Raw genomic sequence first — 20,625 nt, 5'->3', positions numbered from 1 at the left:
CAGATGGTGTTTAACAATTTCATGAACAATTGTTCGAGAAACATTGGGAAAATGCTCACAGATGTCATCATTTGTGACGCGCCGATCGTTCCTCACGAATTCGTCAACTGAGCTCACCAGTTGGTCTGTAATGACAGACGGTCTCCCCGAACGCTCATCGTCGTGTGTGTTCCCCCTCCCCATGTTGAAGTTGCGACACCACCGCCGAACAGACGACTCGTCCATTACATTGTCTCCATACACCTCCTTTAATTGGCGATGAATATCACATGGGCGAACGTTTCTTGCATTGAGGAATTTAATCACTGCCCTCACTTCACAACTGGCGGCGTTCTCAATTTTTTTAAACATTGTAAACAATCACAGAAACAACACAGTCAATGCTAGCGTCACGCAACTTGGCTCAGAGAAGGCAGACAAGCCACTGAAGCTATCTGACCTCGTCCAGCGGCTACTCGCGTCGTCAGCACTTCATGCGGCACGAACGGGTACTACTTTCCGGATGACCCTCGTATATATATATAGATACGTATATATATAGATACGTATATATATATATATATATATATATATATATATATATATATATATACATATTTACATATAATGTAAACGGAGAAGTGAGATAGAGCTGTTTGGGGATCTCAACTCCTGTTTTGCCAAAAGGAAGGTAGTTTGGCCACCCAAAATTCAGAATACGTACTGCAGCCCTTCATTCTACTCTATTCAATGTCAATTCTCTCAATCCCTGGCCCCTTCTCTGTTTTACATCCTTCTTAATTTGTTTTGAAATGTCTCTTGGTTTGCATCGTGGAATTTGCCCTTGTATTTTCTCTACTATTATATTCCTCATCAGTCCATTTTATTCATATCTTAAATCAATCCATTGCATTTATATTCCTAATCTATCTATGCAAATATACACACACATATACATATTATATATATATATATATACATATATATATATATATATATATATATATATATATATATATATATATATATATACTCATATATACAGAAACATATATAAGGAAAAGGGATAGGAACACGTATAAAGGACGAACACAATAGAGGTGGGGAAGGCGGAATCGAACGGATCACAAGAGTAAAAATATCTCCTCAACCGGGACTCGAACACCGGATCTTTCCACTTGCCGGGCGGATGCTCTTAACCACTTGAGCTATCGAGGATATGTAATTTACCCTGAGATCCGTGGGTCTTATATGTCGCCAAGCGCCCCGATTCTTTAGCCAAGAGATGGCGTCAGGGGGCTGTTTCACCCACCAAAGGAGAAATAGACAATACACAAGAGGAAAGGAAGGTGGTTAGAATTCATACAACATCATACAGGAAAAGAACAGTGCGTTTCGTGGCACGCATAGCCAGAAGAAAGAGATGAGCCACATTGGCCAAATACACATTCAAACACGAAATCCCGCCAAACGGCGAATAAATACTCATATATACAGAAACATATATAAGGAAAAGGGATAGGAACACGTATAAAGGACGAACACAATAGAGATCCGGTGTTCGAGTCCCGGTTGAGGAGATATTTTTACTCTTGTGATCCGTTCGATTCCGCCTTCCCCACCTCTATTGTGTTCGTCCTTTATACGTGTTCCTATCCCTTTTCCTTATATATGTTTCTGTATATATGAGTATTTATTCGCCGTTTGGCGGGATTTCGTGTTTGAATGTATATATATATATATATATATATATATATATATATATATATATATATATATATATATATATATATAAATATATATATATATATATATATATTACTTAATTATGAACATTTCTGGGATCTATTGAAGAATATATTTGACTTGTTTACAGCTGTTTTGTACGAATTCGCGTATTTAAGCAATATTTGTGCATACTTTTATTAGGTAGTAGTATTAGTCTAAGACACACTTTGAAATCAATAGCGAGAACTATTGACAAGTTACGAGTAAAATTATAAAAAGGTAAAACAATCAGAATGATTTTGGGGCTTTTATACCCACGTGATAAGTGCAGAGTATTAATTTATTTTCAAGTGTGACATTAAATTCAATATTACGGGAAAAAATAAGAAATTAAAACATTCAGATTTCCTTATAAGCATAACTCCAATACATCCGATTTAATATTACTTGTGATCTCTCCAAGTCACTGATCATACCGCAATAACATTTGTTTAAATCTGCGAAGAGTGGTTTATTCTTCAAGATGCAATTTCACGCGGATGAGTGTAATAACATTCGAGTCGATGTTACGAGTTAAGCGTGCCTCATGTCTATCCGATTGTCATTTATTTCATATGTAAGAGCAAATATGCATAGTTCTGATTTAACTTCCACTGACTTGGTGACTGTTGCATCATTGCATCAGCCGCTCAACGTGAACTCTCTCATTATATAAAACATTTTTGACCGTTCGAACCCTGGAACATCCCGGGAAAATTTAGCGGTGTAAACGTAGAATCCTCCCGACATAGACCGCTTCGTGAAACCTGAGTGCAGACCTTGCCCACATCGAAATTCTTAAGTCAAAATCACTTCGGAAATATGATACTCATATTCGACGCATAATTAATTATCTAGGCATCATAAAAAGGCGCGCATTCGAATCGCAATGTGAGTACAAAAATAAATGTGTACGTGGTTGAGGGATTGCATGTTGGAACGATCAACCCTCTTATGTGCAACACTCACACTCTGGTGAGTTTAAACGCGCGCGTGTGGGTGCAAGCGTGCGAGAAAGAGGAGGAGAGGGGTGCATAAAATTGGCTCCAACCCCAGCTCTCGATGGACAGGGAGCGTTCCCGGTCGCTTCCACCCCCCACCCCTCTCCGCCCACCCCCCTACTCTCCTACTCCCTCCGCCCCCTTTGGAGTCAAGGGGGTGAGTGTGATGGATTGGATATGACGAGGGGAGGGAGGGCTTTTTTAGGCGTGCTCGGAGGTTATAATCAGTCACGAGGGAGGATGAACAGCCACCGTGAAACGAGGCCCATTTAAGCCCGAAAAAAGGAATAAAAAAATGCTTCCCCTTCGACCCGTACGCCGACACTATTACGTACACACACGCACATGTATATATATATATATATATATATATATATATATATATATATATATGTATATATATATATATATATATATATGTATATATATGTATATATATATATATATATATATATATATATATAATGTTTAACACTTAGCACTAGTGCACACAGACAAAAACACAGAAACACACTCAAAGAGTCTTTTTTTGTGTGTTTCTGTGTTTTTGTCTGTGTCCACTAGTGCTAAGTGTTTTACATTATTATTTACGACCGTGAGACTTTCAAAAAGTGTTACATATATATATATATATATATATATATATATATATATATATATATATATATATATATATATGCGTGTGCGTATCCAATACCATCTCTGTCAAATCAGGGTAGTTCTACCCACTTTTTTCTGCTATTTATCTGACCCTCATTTTGCGGCAAACGGATAGCATAAAATAAATTATATGGCCATGGGGGCAGAGAGGGGGTCTTCTCCGATGGCTTCCTTTTCTCCCTGCTTGCCCACCCCTTTCTAACCCTTCGTCCACTGACCCAAACCCCCCCTTGCGGCGGAAACATGTGCCATCCCTGGATTATCCTCGCCTCAGGATAAATGTATTATTGTAATTACCCCGGAGCTTCTTTCTCACCCCTTCCACTTCCTTCTCCTTCCTTCTTCCTTCCGCCCACTCTGGGTTGAAATGTGGAGATGGCCTGGGGAGGTTTTGAGGAGGGAGTATTATGAGGGCGGGAATGCTCCCGAGCGTTGTATTCAAATCATACTATACGCAATTGTTTTGATTAACATTTGAGCACGCCCTTACAGGTTCTTCTGTCAATTTCATCCATCCCTTGAAACGTTTTGCTGTCAAAGGTTTATAATATCAGTCTCCAACTTGTGTAATATCATTTATGTGAATGGAATAAGCTTTTAACTCATTTTTAATACAAAGCCGACTGTGGTTTCGTCTTTTCTCAGTTTTTGCTTGAAAATGTCGCGTGTGCGTTGAAATTACGGTTTACAATACGAGGGTGATTTGAAAAGTTTCCGACCTCGAAATTTTCAGAAAAAAATGTCTTGTATCTTTGTTAGGTCGGAAACAAAGATGCAAGACATTTTTCTTGAAATTTTCGTGGTCGGAAACTTTTCAAATCACCCATGTAGATAAATTAAAATTCGTGAATAATTACTGCATATATTCAGCTGATTTAGGCGAGATGAAGTGGAAGTTGGTCCTTAGGTAAAAAAAATTTGCTCTTTTCCACAGATTTGTTGAAAATATATGATGACTATATGATCCTCTCCTCTTTTGCTCTTCTATGTACTTCCTTGTTCCTCACTTCGTCTGTCCTTTTGTTATTCAACTTTGTCCTCCCTCACCATATTTAAAAGACTTCTATTCTTTGTTTTTCCACCTTTTCAATGTCCCATGCATCTTATCCGCAGAGTTCCATTGTCGATACGAACGTTTTGACGAGCTGCTTCCTCAATTGCAGCATCAGATTCTTTAAACAGAGTAGTTGCATCTTCTTCATGAAGGCCTTCTTAGCTTGAGCTGTTGGGAGGAAGAAATATGCAATGGACAGTGTAGACATATTATAAATTGGAAGAAATAATAGTGTGTATTCCTGGGAGCAAACATGTGATAGTGATGGGGGAATAAAAAAAAAGGCGGGCAAAGTTGAAGATGGGGCTTAGGCAGGGTACAAAAATTTAGGAATCGGAAATTATTGCGGCAAGAGAGAAAAATAGTTCGGTAGAAGGTAGGGGTTAATGATAACAAAAAACGCAGAGTTAAAACACCACGATAGACCTGGGCAAACGTGAACGTGTACCTTGCCCGGGACCAGGAAAGATATCAGTTTTGATTAAAATATGGTTATGCACATATTTAGAAATGGCGTAATAAATTCACAAAACCCCCGGGAGCTGATGTGGATTCAGATTATATTTTAATATACAAGAACTGTTAGTTAGAAATGAGGACTCAGTGGGATAAAAGTAGAAAGAAGGACGAGGAATTGAAATATTGAAGTTCTAGCTGGGACGAAAAGAAAGGAGCAGCCGGGAACAGTGAAAATACTTGTGTGAGGACAGGGAGACGGATACATTGGTATAAAATGGGAACATATCAAAAAAGGGGATGTGGAAAGCGGAAAACGCAACCCAAGGAACTGTAAGAAGGAAAATGAAACTTTTAGGCACGGATGAGATATTTAGTAAGGTTGAAAAGAAAAGGAAATAGATGAAACAAACAAACATCAAGTCGAAAGCAGTATAACAAGATACATAATAAACTGAATCTGAAATAAAATGAGAGCAAGAAGCCTGTTGGAAGACTAGGTGCGAGGATTGAGGAGATTTCACAATGGAAAGGAGAAATGGGTGCGTATAGCATGAACCCTGGGAGGAATAGTGGTTATGGTATGGACTAATTCGTAAAATTCATGAGCGAGGAATTTCAGTTGAATGTTCTGTCAGATTTATTTATTCCCATTTCAAAGATAGATAGATAGATAGTGGTCTTTATTTGGGCGAAATTGAGACTAAATGGTCCCTTCTAGGGTATTTGAGAACTATAGAACAATGTTCAATTTTGCTCGCGGCTAAAGTGGCGCTTAAGATCGTCAATAAGAGGATGGAGAGGAGTACGAATAAATTTTTTGGTGAAATATTTCTACCACTCTCCCCTATGCTTTGAAATTTTTTCCTCGCCACAAAACCAACTAGCTAACCCTAAGTCCTAATACGCTCACCTTCCTCTCTTCTAATTGCCAACATAAAAGACAACTGTTCTATTGTCCTTCTTAAATCTAAATGTGTGTGAGAGAGAGAGCTATCACGCAGTTGCAGACCGTCGGCTGATCCCTTTTTTAACCTCATTCTCATTTAGTCATGCGACACCGAGGTCCCATTCAGATCCGATTCCAACTTCCAAATCAAATTCGCTCCTAATAGTTTTCATTACACTAAATTTGATTGTCAGAGTTATTAATGCCGATGAATTTTGAATTTGAACTTAATTATTCCTCCTTTCAACCATGGACTTGCCAACTTGCAAAAGCGGCCAACGCTCTCGTCCGAGGGACCTCGAATCCACCGATTAGTTTCTCCTTTCTCTCAAATTGTCACTTTTTGATGGATGCTGGACTTCACAGTGAAATTTTATTCCTTTGTCCTTGAACTACGAACAGGTTGACCTGCAAGAGATTAATAAATCCTATAAAAGTCCACATTAAAGTTAGTAACCAAAAAGGTATCCCTTTAAATCGGTTAATGCCCCATTTACGAGGGTGTGCCCATAAGTACCCGGCCTGACCTAGATATGGTGGTAGTTGTTTCTAAAATACCAATGTATTAGGAAGTATGCTTTGAAACATCAAGTTTTCACTCATTCGACATAGATCGTGGATGAATAACCTTTAGTTAGTTGGTCAGCCAAAGGAAGTGTAATCATTGCTGAGATTGCAACATATCAATTTACACGATGAGATTAATTCATGAAGAAATTTTGGTAATTACTTTATGAATTTAGGCTTCCAGAAATAGGAAGGCTAAGTTAGCAATTAAAATTGGAGGGAATCTAGAGTAGTTAAAAGGTTTAACTGTTTGGAAGCGTTTTATTTTAAGATAGCAGTAAGGCTATTAAAAGAAGAATGACCCTGGGTAAAGCAGCTTTTACTAAGAGGTGGGGTTTGTTAACAAGGGCCTTAAAATAAAGGGGTAAAGAAAAGATTAGTAAAATCGTCGTCATGGGATGTAGTTTTTTTATACGGTTTGAAAACTTTGTCGTTGAGGGAAGACGATAAGAATGGATGGAAGTTTCTGGGATGTGGGCGTGGAGGAGGATGGGAAAAGTAAAACAGAGGGAAAGGAAAACAAACGGAGGAATTAAAGGCATGATTGGAGAAAGGGAGAATGTTTTCGGTAGAAATGCGAAGGCAGTAGATCAAGTGGATACAGGTTACATTATGAGGCAATGTTCTGCTGAGGAACGTGAAAATGGGAAAGAATGCGATAGAGGTAGGGAAATAGTGTGCCCTTTGGACGGAATGGAGATAGAATTGAAGAATGTTTTATTGCTGAGTAGGGTGTGAATGTGTGTAATGCTGGGATAGTTTTGCTTTATTTAGCGGTGTCTGAGTTCGTAAAAATTCTAGTCTCTTGATAATAACCGTACCGCAACTGTTGCTATGGAGAGATTTGGTGTCAACGAGTATGTGTATACCTAATTGACATTTTATGAAAATGGTGAATGTGCTGGAAACATTGAGAAGGTATTTAACAAGACGAAGGCTGGAATCTGTATGGGCTTCAATGGTGAAAGATCACTTTTATTAATAAATTGCCTATGGTACAACAAGTTAAACAGTAATCAGATATGGATATGATATTTATAATTAAGCAAATGATTCATTGGCTCATATGTTCTACCTAAATTAAGCTCTCAGGATGACAAAGCTCAAATAACACTATTGTGTTGATCCCATGAATACAAGATTGTGTTTTATGAGACCGCTTTTTTCTCAAGCTTAGTCTACAAAATTAAAGGAGGCGATCGATAGAAAGAACCGTCTCCTTCCCCTGCGGCTGGGAAACTGGAAATCACTTGGTATACGGAACACATATTGTGGGATCAGGAAAGTGGTTTCTTCTGTGTTCCTGGAGGATTTGTTCTTGATCAGACCCATCGAGCGTCTACTTTTACTGTGTACGTTTCCCTAGGAATGTCAAATAATTGCAAAATAATTAACACATTAAAAAAATAAATTTTTCTTAATTATATCGCCATTCCTATTCTAACCTTTTGTGCAAGGTATGGATAAGATATGAAAAAATGTAAACTCCGTAATCAACCCGAAGGTCGGTTTGATAGGCGATGGTAGAGTTCAGGCAATACCCTTAAATAATAAGGGTGCGTAGTTTTTTTTGTTTGAATATTCTGCCGTTGAGAGGAGATTATAACGAGAGACGCAAGTCTTGGGCGTTACCCTTAATAATAAAAAGCCCGACGCCGACAATCCAAAGTTCACACCTAAGAATAGGGGGGTAGATCCTTTCCCGGTACCACTTCTGTTACCAGTTGTAATACCAGCCAATGAAAGTTCTGATGGCCAGGAAGTTCTGATACCCGAAAAATCACGCGGCTCGGGTGAAGCTGAGGGTGTCCCGAGAGGCGTGCATGAGAATCGCAAGATTGACTACTCTTGATAATAGCCACAGAATCCAAACAAGAGAGACATTTAAAGAAACGATGTCGGCATATCATGTGTAAAGCTGATACCTGCTGCCTTATGATTTCTTCCTCAAATGTTCATAGATGGATGGCACTGGCAAAAGATAAATTTCAGAAAACAATATCTTCTTTGATAAAAGACTAGATTCTTCTTCATACTATATCACTGGCATTCCAACTCCTCCGTGAAGTAATTCTCTAGGAGCGTTGGCGGGAGACACGACTTTAATCTTTTAAATTTCTGCTCCTTTCATCTTAATGCTTGGGCACCGTGCTGTAAAGGTAGATCATTAAGCGGAGTTTTATTATATTCAATTGAAGAATAATATCCCGGAGCACTTTCGTCGTATAAATAATGTATTTTCACATAACTTTTCACCTCTTTTGTGCTAATCCGATCAAAACCAATTCGTGTACTAATCCTAAGGATGCGTCGTTAAATGTAAAACTGTCTTATCATTTTTCGAATAAAGGACAAGAGATAGTCAAGCTTTCTATTGGAAGATTATATATTTTAAACCCAGCTATACACACATCTGTATATTAGAGCTATGGGAGAATGAAATGAGCCTAGGTTAAACCTAGGTTAACGTATTTATAGTTTTAACTAACTATTATTCTATCACGAAAATCGAGTTAGTTTTGGCCCAAGACTTAGTTACTAAAGCAACTTTTTTAAAATTTATTTATTTATTGACTTAATTGGGCGAGGTTGAGACATATCTCTTCCACCTAACCCTTAGACAGTACATTAGACTAATTATCCCTTAGCCATTTAAGGTAGAATATACTTGTTGTCCTTTGTCCTGTCCTTTACATAAATAAAACAATCTCAAAATTCCCTGCGATGAAGCTTTAAGGCTGCAGGCCCAAGCCACCTTATTGCGAGTTGATCTGTTAGATTACGGGGGGTGGAGCAGAAAAAACGGTTTGCAAATTGCAGATAGTTTTTACCGCCATTATAACTATTCTCACAATTATATTTAGTTATTGACAAAGTACGCTAATATATTTCACAGCGTCAAGGACTCTTAAAGAACGATTTTCTGCCGCAGCTTAAGGTTTAAATATGCTTTTCTTTGAAATATCATTTTTTTTTAGCTCTGCACTCATTTTGTCGCTTTCATTCAGCTGAAAATATAATCTTTTCTACTCTCACTTGCTCCATAGGCTATGTATTCCCAGCCATTAACGCCAAAAACTGCCCATTACTTGTTAACATCTTCCATTTTTCCACTTTTTCTGTACTCCTCTGATTTTCCCGACTGTGTTCTCACTTTCCTTAAACTGTTTAACATGGTAATGCTTTTCTTCCTGCTTTGGATGAAGATCTATGTGTACCTACTTGCAAAAGCGGCCAACGCGGCCAAAGCTCTCGTCCGAGGAAGCTAGAATCAGCCAATTGGTTTATTACTTTCTCATTTCTCCCCAATTATCACTTTAAATGGATGCTGGACTTCACGGTGAAATTTTATTCCTTTTTCCTTTAACTACGAACAGGTTGACCTGCAAGGGATTGATAAGTCCTATAAAAGTTCCCCTTAAAGTTAGTAACCCAATATATATCCCTATAGTTCGGTTAATGTTTCATTTACATAACTCCAATGACAATAGTGACTAAGGGTTTTGTCTCAAGCGTCAAACATCCCTTGATTCCCAGGGAAATGATACTTGTATGCATGTGTCTCCCTTATAAAAGTACACCTCCATTATTATTCGCCAATTGTTTTCAATACGCCATATCACCATCAACATCCGGAGGTTAAATCTTATATACTCGTAAGTTGAATATTATTCGGAAAAAATGTTGGATTAGATATCATTTTATAATAAGTATTTATGTGTATGGACTGACCTTTATTAACTGTTGTGTTTCATGCTGTGAGTTTTTAAGTTGCTCGCTAGTATGTCAGTTTGCCCAAAAGTCAGATCTAAATTGATGATTGCAATGTAGTGACTGGTCAATCAAATGTTTCACTTAAGAATTATATTCATAAGAAATCTTCGCGTCGGGAATGTTTTGGATCCGATCACTTGTAGATATATATATGAGCTCCAATGTCATTGAGTGAGTATTGCAATAGAATAATTAAGAAATTGCTTTGGGAAATAATCAAACAATCATTAACAAGTTGTGTCTGTAAACTTTTTCCGAACACTTTACCCTGTCACATGTGTTGAAATCACAGCAGCGCATCGCGTTCTGCCATTAAAACTTGGTTAGTGGAAAATAGAATCCGAGATATTATAAAATGAGGGAGGCCTGTGCCTACATTTGCTCAGGTGAGTCGAGGGCAAAAGGCGTGGACCCGTGAATCCTCAGTCCTTTGTCGTGCAAACCGTTCGCCGTTTGATGGAACGCTCCCCGGGAGTGGACGCGGGAGATTGAATGGACTCGGCGGCGCCCTTTGAAGTCTTCGCCTTTTCTGAAGGAAGACGCCTCGACGACGGTAAGGTTTCCATAATGCGGAGGCGACGAGCGGAGTCATGACCACTCTCGCCCGCTCCCTCTTTGGGGGCCCTGCCCGACTGCGACCGCTTATGTGAATGAATGCGTGTGTGTGATTGTGGACATTTTCCGCAGTTCCTTAAGGCGGCGACGCTTTCTCGGTGTTAAGGGATGGTTGGGGTTGGGGGGGGGAGGAAAGGGGAGACGCTCATGAGTGAGGGAGTTTGGGGTGGGTGGCAGAGGGCATAGGGGCACACAGGTAGGAAAGAAGAGATTGTTTGCTTAGAAGGACGATATGAGGACGGGGTGAGAACCTCTCCTCACTTCAGTCCCCTTTTCTCTTTTCACAGGAACACCGGAGGAGGGCGTTGGAATACTTCCATAAACCAACCAGACCCTCCCAACGATCCCTGACTTTTCCTCCTCTGCCCTCTTCCTGACTCGAGCCACCTCGGGCTCCCTTTGAGGGGCAAATTCCGCCGCCCGCAGCCATTCCAACCCCCCCTCTCCCACACCCACACCCCGCAAAGGGAACAAGCCTCCTCCCACCCCCTCGCACAAGGCACCTTCCCCCGTAATTCCAACTTTTGCCCACGAGAAATGGGCCGTCAAAGATTTTCCTACAGCGGATCCCTTTCCAAATTAAAAAAAAACGAAATTTTTGCGCACCTTCTTCGGGCAAAAGGAAAATTATTTTATGTTTATTTTTTAGTACCCTGTAACCCCCAACTAGGGTGTGTGGTAGGGGGTGAATACACGCCAGACTAATTTTGACCCGAATATATTTACCCCTTACCTCTTTCGGGCAATGTTATTCTGATCCCTTATTGTCCGTGGGAATGATGAAATCTTTAATCCATCTGTTCTGTGCTTAATCTTTCTAATTTTACTGGTATCATCTCGCCTACCCTAGTACCATAGGGGTAAAAAGACATTTTCAACATCACTGCTAAGAAGACATCCTTCCAATTAATGCAAAATTTTAATCTGTAATTAAACCTTTGCTCCGTGAGTAATTCCCATCCTAGCTGCTCTATTAGTTTGGATACGCTACTAAGTTTATCATGACAACGTATTAAAAATCTAGCTCCTCTATGCTGCACGTGATATAATTCGCCAATCAATTCCAACTTTTTGTGGATCCCATATGCTAACAGCATTTTCTGAATGAGGCCTAACCAGGGTTAACTTCCCCACATATTTCCCATTTGTGTTTCACCCAGAAGAGGTCGTGCGAGTGGGTAACGCTGAAGTATTTAATCGAATAAAAACATTTCATTTCGGTTTCCCCAAGCAGTATTCCTTCGGGGAGAATTACTCTTTTTCCGAAAATTCATTAAAACGCACTTTTCAAAGCTTAGTTCTAATTTCCAAGTTGTCAACCAGTGTTAAATAGAAATTAGGTCATCTGATGAAGCTGCTCTTTCCTCAGGATTACGAATATCACGGCCTCGTTAGCAAATAAATGTATCTTACTCTGAACACTCGAAATGCGAATGCAGTGAATGCTCGCTCTCAAGTTTCTCGCCTTTGAATATTTCTTTTGGAGGATTTGATCTCTCTTTTTCAAAGAATACCATATATTTATTTACATGAAGAGAGACGGGGTTAGAACTACACGAAATAGTTGCGAAAGAATGACCGTACGCTGCCGTGTTAAACCCGAAGGAATAGCTACCTGGTATTAGTTAGTTTTTGATGATAGTATTCAGTGGGAACTTTGATTTCATCAAATCATCATCAAATGATAATAACAAGTACTTCTTCGGGTAAAAATATTTTTCAGGATTTTAACATTATTATTTTGTGGCAATGGTTAACCTAATCGTTAATTAAATTGCTGTTAGGCTGAGTAAGGAAAAATCGCAATGGTACTCTAAACTGCGAGAACAGTTTTTCTAGCTAGAATTGAAGACAGCGAAATATTTTATATTTTCCAAGTTCACCTTGCACGATATGAATTTATACTATTTACTACTACTATGAATGATTACTATACTATTGCTACTCTTAAAGAGTCTGACCTGAAGTAGATCTCAGAGCTTAAACTCTGAAATGTGTTCTTTAACGTGCTCTCTTGTTATATTGTTGTATTTTTTGTGCTGTCCAAATGTATTATGTATGCATGCATGTATGTATATATATATATATATATATATATATATATATATATATATATATATATATATACGAATATACTCGTATACTCGTATAACATACATAAGCACACCTATTTGTACGGGATCCATTCTCCTTTTTCTAATATATGTGGAGCAACCTACCCAAGTAGTGCGGAGGCGTATTAATTCTCTTTTTGTAATAGTTATAAATAATAAACAAATGCAATCGGTGTTTATCATTAGCACCTACCAGACAACAGTCATTGTCCCTCTCTTGTCAACATAAACGATGATGACTCGCCGTTACCGTGGGAGGATCGTGCTGGCTTGACGTAACTAGAGAGTTTTAATGGTTTTCATAAATGATTTGTATGCTTGGAAATTATTAACCTCAAATTGATTATTAATAGTGCTGATTTAACTTACCGAAATGGAAACACAGTTCAGTTGTTATGGAAGAGAATCAAAAGCAACAGTTAATTTACCATTTAGAGTTTGTAATTATGAGAACAAATAGTGTAATTTGGGCAATTTTCATATCAGAGAAATAAAACAGAAAATGTAATTTTTCGAACTTGATTTTTCATTTAGTCACCGAAATATGGTGATAATTGTTCACTTGTAATCTTTATTGATGATTTTACCGCTGCTTACATCGCTGAAGCAGAAAAAATCTCCCTTTCAAAATGCGTATAATTGTTTGCTAGAAAGTACCACTTTAATAATGCCATCTAATCTGATCAGTATTAGCTGCTCACTACGTACGACAAAATCACGGTTTGGAAACCTGCGAAATGTAGAAATACCAAAAATACATTACCATTTCCTATTCATTGCTTGCAAGATCCTTATAACTAAGTTGCCCTCATTTTTCTGTAACCAAAGGGTTAATTGGGTATTACATATGAGATAGCAGTTTTATAGACTCGTTTTTTCTCTAGCTGGTCACTGGATTCATGGTCTCAATCTGTGAGATTTTTTTTTCTACAATGCCAGTTCTTTTGGAAAAAAAATAAGCATGGATTATTTTCTTCGTGCAGTTTCCTAAATGATTTCTCTTTACACATGCTTAATTAATTAGGGATGGATTCCTACCTTTATAAGACATAACTGTACACACTTTTTTGCAATGGCTCGTAGGTTGTTTAGGAGGAAGGCTCTATCACCAAAATGTGTGATTTCATGCGGCTTAATTCTATTCACCCTGTAAACCATATCCGTCTTTATCCAACCCTCCAGGCTGTATGATCACATCCAATTCTTGATCCGATTGAACGCCTTTTCCGATTCGTGCAGGTATTGTAACCTTAGGGTAGGATCCTGACGTGTGTGAGACACAAGTGGCTGAAAGCGGACCACGTGGATCACTCACTCATCTCTGGAGAGCTTCTCTAGCGAAGCGGTAAAGAGCGCACCAAAGCGGAATGGGGCTATCCTTCCTCTGCAATCCCAAGAACAAACTAGTTTCGGAATTATTGGCGACGGATGGAGTCTAGAAACGGTCAGGGTCTGCTCAATTTTCATCGCATTCGGAGGTCAAAATCTGTGCGCGATTATATTCGCTCCCTAGATTGTCATCCTGGTATATTGTGCACGTGCTTGGGGGAAACGTTTCTTTTTGTGCCTGTGGTAATGCTTGTAATGATAATAACTAGAGCAGTTTTTAATATAACAGGACATTTTCGTGCTTATTAAGCGTTTTATAAAAATGTGAGATAAAGTTGGAGACAATTAAACATTGTGTTAGGTAGAAGAAGCTTTTAATAAGAGCCGGAAGTTAATAAAAAGTGCCTTCAGGAAAGAAAACTCAATGAAAATCTGTAATGTAGAATATAGTTTTGAGCTCTGCTTTGAAATTTTGCCGTCAAGATTCTCATCTTATATATAATAGGTATGAGCGTGGAATAAGCGTATGTTGGAGAATTTCGAGAGGAAGGTATTGAAGAAGACGGAAAGAAAACCAAACGGCATAGTTTGGGAAAATTCAAAGAATTCAAAAGAAATGGATTCATAGTGCGTTGGTCGGCGATGAAATGCTGAAGAGGAAGAATTCTAGGTAAGCGAGGTAGAAGACGGAGAGTGAGAATAGACAATCCGTTTGGCGAAACATATGGAGGGAGACAGAAGACAGACTGAATTTAAGAATCGTTTCATTGAATGAATTGTTTATGCGTATTTATTGATTGCTATATTATGTGAGGTATTGAAGTACTTAGTCGCTGAATCCATTTAAAGTCTACCTTGACTGGTTCGCTAATTTAAATTAGAAATGCCTTAATATCACTAAAGTAAAAAAATCGCTCCATTTTTTGACCCTCTCCCCTCGCGGGGACTAACTCAGGTTAAAAAAAGAACATCGCGAGCACCAACGAGAATTTTGCATTTGATTACCTAGGAAAGAGTTCACCTCTCACTGTGCCCTGTGAAGCATGTGAAATGTGCACTACCAGGGTGCAAGGGATCCTTTTTTTTTGCACCGCCTACGGTTTCTCAGGGGGATTTTGTACTCAGAAATTTGCACTGCCTCGGGTTTTAAAATTGGGGTTGTCCACCCGCTGGGTTTATCGCTCCCTTAAACAATAGATGTGCGAGGGAAAGGAAAGTGTGCTCCACAGCGCAAAACGGGCCTAAGGGGAGAGAGAGAGAGGGGGGGGAGGGAGGTCTCCGAGGCAACGCAATAACTCGAATATCCTCCGCGCCCCTTGGATCGACGCACGAAGGCAACAGGTGTGTCGTGTGTGTACTACCTGCTTTCCGTGCGAGCACGGCTCCCGCTGCGAGAGACGACGGGAAGGGATGGTGGGAAATGCAGGGCAAGCCACGATCCGCCCCCCCTCCCACTCCCCCGACCACCAAAACCCCTAAGCGAAACTCCCAGACTCCACGAAAGCACTGCAGCGCCGCCGGTACCTTTGAAATGCCCTTTGTCCCTTTTGTGTGCGGTTATACCCCCTCTCCCACCGTGGACTCTAGCCAAACCGACGTCCTCCGTTCTGCCCCCCCCCCCACGGTTCAACCCCCCCCCCCGTGTGTGTGTGTCCCTCGGCGTACAACAATGCCGCGCTGCGGCGGTGGATGGTTGACTTCGGGGATGACTCCCTTCGAGGAGAATGGCGGAAGTGACCCACGGGGGGGTGGTCTTAGAAAGCACCAGGAGGGGAGGGGGGAGGGGATGTGTGTTCGTGTGTGTGTGTGTATTATACCTGCCCGCCGAAAGGACATCAGGCCATTCCCGCGCAAGTAGGGGGTCCGACCCCCCTCTCCACTCTTCCCCCCAACCTTGTTTTGGATCCCCTCTCTCTCCCCCTCCCAACAACTAACAACACCCCCACTGCCGGAGCGGCCAGACACTTTCCACTTGACGGGATTTGGATTGGGTGTTAAAGATTGTGCCGCTGGAGAGTGTATGAGCCATGTAGTTGCTGTTTATTACAAAAAACGCTAGCAGTTTTATTTAGAATCCATTTTTTCCCAATAAAGAGTCTAACTGTTCTTTAAATGAGATTCAAGGAAATAAACAGCTCATAAAAACATGAAGTCAGTATGTTATCGCGCACATAAAGTCTGGGAAGGAAGTTGGCATCAATGAAAACGAGATTTTTTATCCGTTATAAATATTGTCGTGTACGTTGTATTTCTTTAAATATATAAGCGTAAAGATTCCCATATGCTTATGTACTAAAAGAGCGGCAATGCATCCTAATTTTTGCATATTTTGGTAGACTGGTTAAATGAGCCACAATATGCTATGTGGGTCTAAGTATTGATGGAGATAGGTAGGGGTCGAGAGAATGAATTTAGAAATACTATATCTGCCCTGCTGAATTCGAATTGAACTTGGGTTTAGAATATGACTTCCTCTATGCTAGTTATTTAGCTAATATTTTAGAAAAATTCAATCTCTTCGCTTAAATCTAATGCATCCGGTCTTAGAAAAACAAATTTATCCAAGCAACACTTAGGGACGATTCTACGAGTTATTTATTTTCATTAATAGTAATTTAATATAGTATATTTAATATTATTTATTTCATGCATGTTATGTTTGTTAGCTTGTCCACCTAGTTCCCATATATGTTTCACGTAGAGAGCGTGAGTGAAGGCTGCACCTAAGTACAATCTACAAAATCCCTCTTCACTGCATAATTACTTTCTTCCGAACCAAAGATATCACGAAAAAAGGGCAAATTTTGTCTTGCTGGCTTTATCTATTCGGAAACCGCGCTGGGCTTTCATGAACAACTCCCACTCTCGAACTAGTGACTGCATTTTCCATGGTATTGTACGATATGGATGTGAGGGAAATGAACTGCATAAAAAGGGAAGTCAGTAATTGCTCGGTTATTCTTTGTCTCTGTTTTAAATATAGTATGCAAACTTATTGCACCGTTTTAGCGAAGACATTAAGCAAAAGTGGCCGCATTTGGCTAAGAAGAAAGTGTTGTTCCATCAAGACAATGCATCAGCTCACAAATCCGTTATTGTAATAGCCAAAATTCATGAATTAAAGTTTGAATTGCTACCTCAGTCACTCACTTTGCCAGATTGAGCTTTTTTGGCTTATTTTCTGTTCGCAAACTTGAAAAAATGGTTCGGTGCTCAAATATTTTCCAACCGTGAAGAAGTTATTGAGCACATCGGGGAAAATGTATATTATGTTGAATGCATATATATAATGTTGAGAAGTAATACATATTTTCCAAAATGTTCGTGTTTTCTTTGCTTGGTCGGTTACTTTAGTGACCACCCTCGTATGTATGAATTCACATTGGCCAGTTCTCATGAATGCAAGAATATAAATTGAAAGTTTTTAAGTCTATAGGTATGTCTACAACTCTGTCATTCTGGCAACTACCAACTTGACTCTTAGCATATCCAAGTAGCATTTTTAAGTTCCAAATTGTTCTAAAATACCAACATGACTGTATTCCTCTGAAATTCTCTTTGCCTCAGAAGTTTTTGCTGATGAGACCCCATTCGTAAACACAGCACGAAAATACAAAGACATCCCTAAAATGAGATTATGATGTAATTCCTAATGGTAATGACATAGTATTTTAGAAGTTTATTAGTTCAAAAAACACATGTTCTCAATAGAAAATTTAAGTAAATAATATTTGAATTTATACATATACATATTCATATCAATGTATATATACTTAATATAACCATTACAAATATCTAAGAATTAGCATAACATCCATATCTTGAACCTGAATACACTTTTACTCAGCATCCTTACTGCTTCCGTAAATTATATTTGATTATAGGTATTCCCGACCAAAATTAAAAGATTGTTATGTGTATAACGTATGTCTGGTCTGCAATAAGTGAGACTTGACCAAGGAGATAAAGGAAGACGACTTGGGTGTTCGGTTATGGTTGAAACTAAGTACACATTAAGGTAAGGTGAAATTTCCCCTTTTTCTTGAGAATTTTGTAAGAACTCTCATAGGAAAACCCTGGCTAAGGTGTTTGGTTTCACCCTGCGGTATATATTGCTGTTATAAATGACTGTAATTTTAAATCAAGCAACACCGACGCGTAGATCAATCTACCGAATTAAGAATGTGCCCTTGCCTATACTCTGCTGAAGCGAAAGTTAATGTAGATTTTTTATTTGCTATCTACAGTGGGCATTTTCATTTCTAAAATAATAATTAATTTAATTTATTTAACAAAGGTAACTGCTGAAGAATAAAAAAAATCCATCACCTTGTAATATTATCAGGAATAACACTTTAGGCCCTCTTTCATGACTGACTTGTTTTATTATATTTTCTCGGCGCATGTAGATGGCAGTTTAAAAGATCGCCATAAAAAAATTCGCAATTCATGTATTTTTTATTAATAGTAGCAACAAGTGCCGTCGCTAGGAATGGCTTTTGCTTATTTTTTACAGCATTTGCTTAATCTACTTGTGCAGATAATTAGTTGCTAGGACTAACTTCGCATTTGAAAATAACAATAGAACTCTTCACAAATAAACATTTAAAATTGAGAATATATTTACTAAGCGTTTGAAAATTGAATTTATGCGGTGTCTATCATACCATTCAAAGAAAATTTTTGAACTCGGCCATTGTTTTGGCCGAATTTTTTAATTCTTTCATAACGATATTAACTAGAACTAAACGAAACGGAAACGCTGCAACTAAAACGAAATTCGGAAGGAAAGGATGGAGGGGACCTTGACCAATCTTAGGATTGAAATTCTAATGAAGATGGTGATATTGGAGATATACTCGTATGTAATTTTTTCATAACCATATTTACTGGAAGTGCAGGTTTTTATATGTTTTTGAGTGGTAGTCACCTCATGCCTGGGAGTTCCGTGTAGTGATGTTTTTTATTTACGCAAATCCACCTGAGATATAAAACAAATAGGAAAATGATCAAACAAAATATTAGATTGAAAATTCCGAAAGACCAACAAATAATCGTACGTATAGATTATTTTTGCATGCATGCATACAAAAAATACCCTGCAGTTTATCCCTAGGGTATGTGGTAGGGCGTGATTATACACCGAGTTACCTGTTGTTTAAAATACTTTTCCCTTCTATAGCGGTAGGACAAACGTTATTTTATTATGATTTACCATCGTTCTTGGAAAAAATGACATCTTTAATCTATCTGTTCTACACTTAATCTCTCTAACTTTATTTACATGATCTCTCTTACCGATGTTCGTCGGGGTAATAATAATTTCTAGAGAAACATCCTTTCAATTTATGTAAGAGATTTAATCTACAATTTAACATTCAATCCGTGAGTGGTTGCCGACTTAGCTTCTTAATTGAATTTGATGCACTGCTCAATTTTTCGTGATAACGTTTTGCAAATTTAGCTCTTTCCACTGAACGCGATGTAATTCGAATTCAATCAAACTGCATTCATGAAGATCACATTATTTTTACCAACAGCATATTCCAAATGAGGCTTAATCAGCGACAGACACCATTTATCTTTAATCTTTAAGTTACACATTTCCAATACCCTTCCAATGTATCCTGATTTTTTGTTAGCATATCCACATATTTCCAATATATGTTTCAAATAGGAGAGACCATGATTAAGGGTAGCGTCTAAGTATTCAATCGAGACTCCACTTTTTATTTCGGTGTTTTTAATTTAGTAAGCGTTCGGGTGGAAATTGCTCTTTTTCCAAAAAATCATCACCACGCACTTTTTTAAGCCTGATTCTAAATACCAAGTGTTGAATCAAAGTTGTATAAAATGCAGAAATTTCAAATTGTAAAAATAATTCGCATCGGCCGGGGTTCGAACCCAGAGCCCTCGATATCTGACCGAGTACTTTAAGCAGTTAAGCTACCCAGGCGTCCAAACCGAGCTATCGATCTTTATTCATTGGCTAAAGTACTCGGACGGATACGGTGGGATCCGGGTACGAATCCCGGCCAAAGCGAATGGTTTAAAAAAATCTTTGAAATGTCAACATTTTAATAGATATTAGTAGATGGCTCCGTTAAAAGTTTCTGTTGCGTCATCTCCCGCAGTTCTTTTAACGTTGAATAGTATTCAGGTAATTTGCTAAAGCTACTTAACCCTCAGAAATACTCGTTTCTCTGTTAATCACTGAAGTTTCGACAAATAAACATGTCCTACTTCTAACCATGTTGTAAATATCGTTGACGTAAAGAGGGAATCAAGGAGATCCAATAAAATTTCTATTGGAAACACCTGAAGTGATATCCGCTGCATTATATCTAACATCATCTATGA

The sequence above is a fragment of the Hetaerina americana genome, unplaced genomic scaffold (genome assembly GCF_022747635.1).
Source record: "Hetaerina americana unplaced genomic scaffold, ioHetAmer1.1.p SCAF_1, whole genome shotgun sequence".
NCBI lineage: Eukaryota > Metazoa > Arthropoda > Insecta > Odonata > Calopterygidae > Hetaerina > Hetaerina americana.
The sequence above is the reverse complement of the archived record's forward strand: the minus strand, read 5'-3'. Positions refer to the sequence as shown.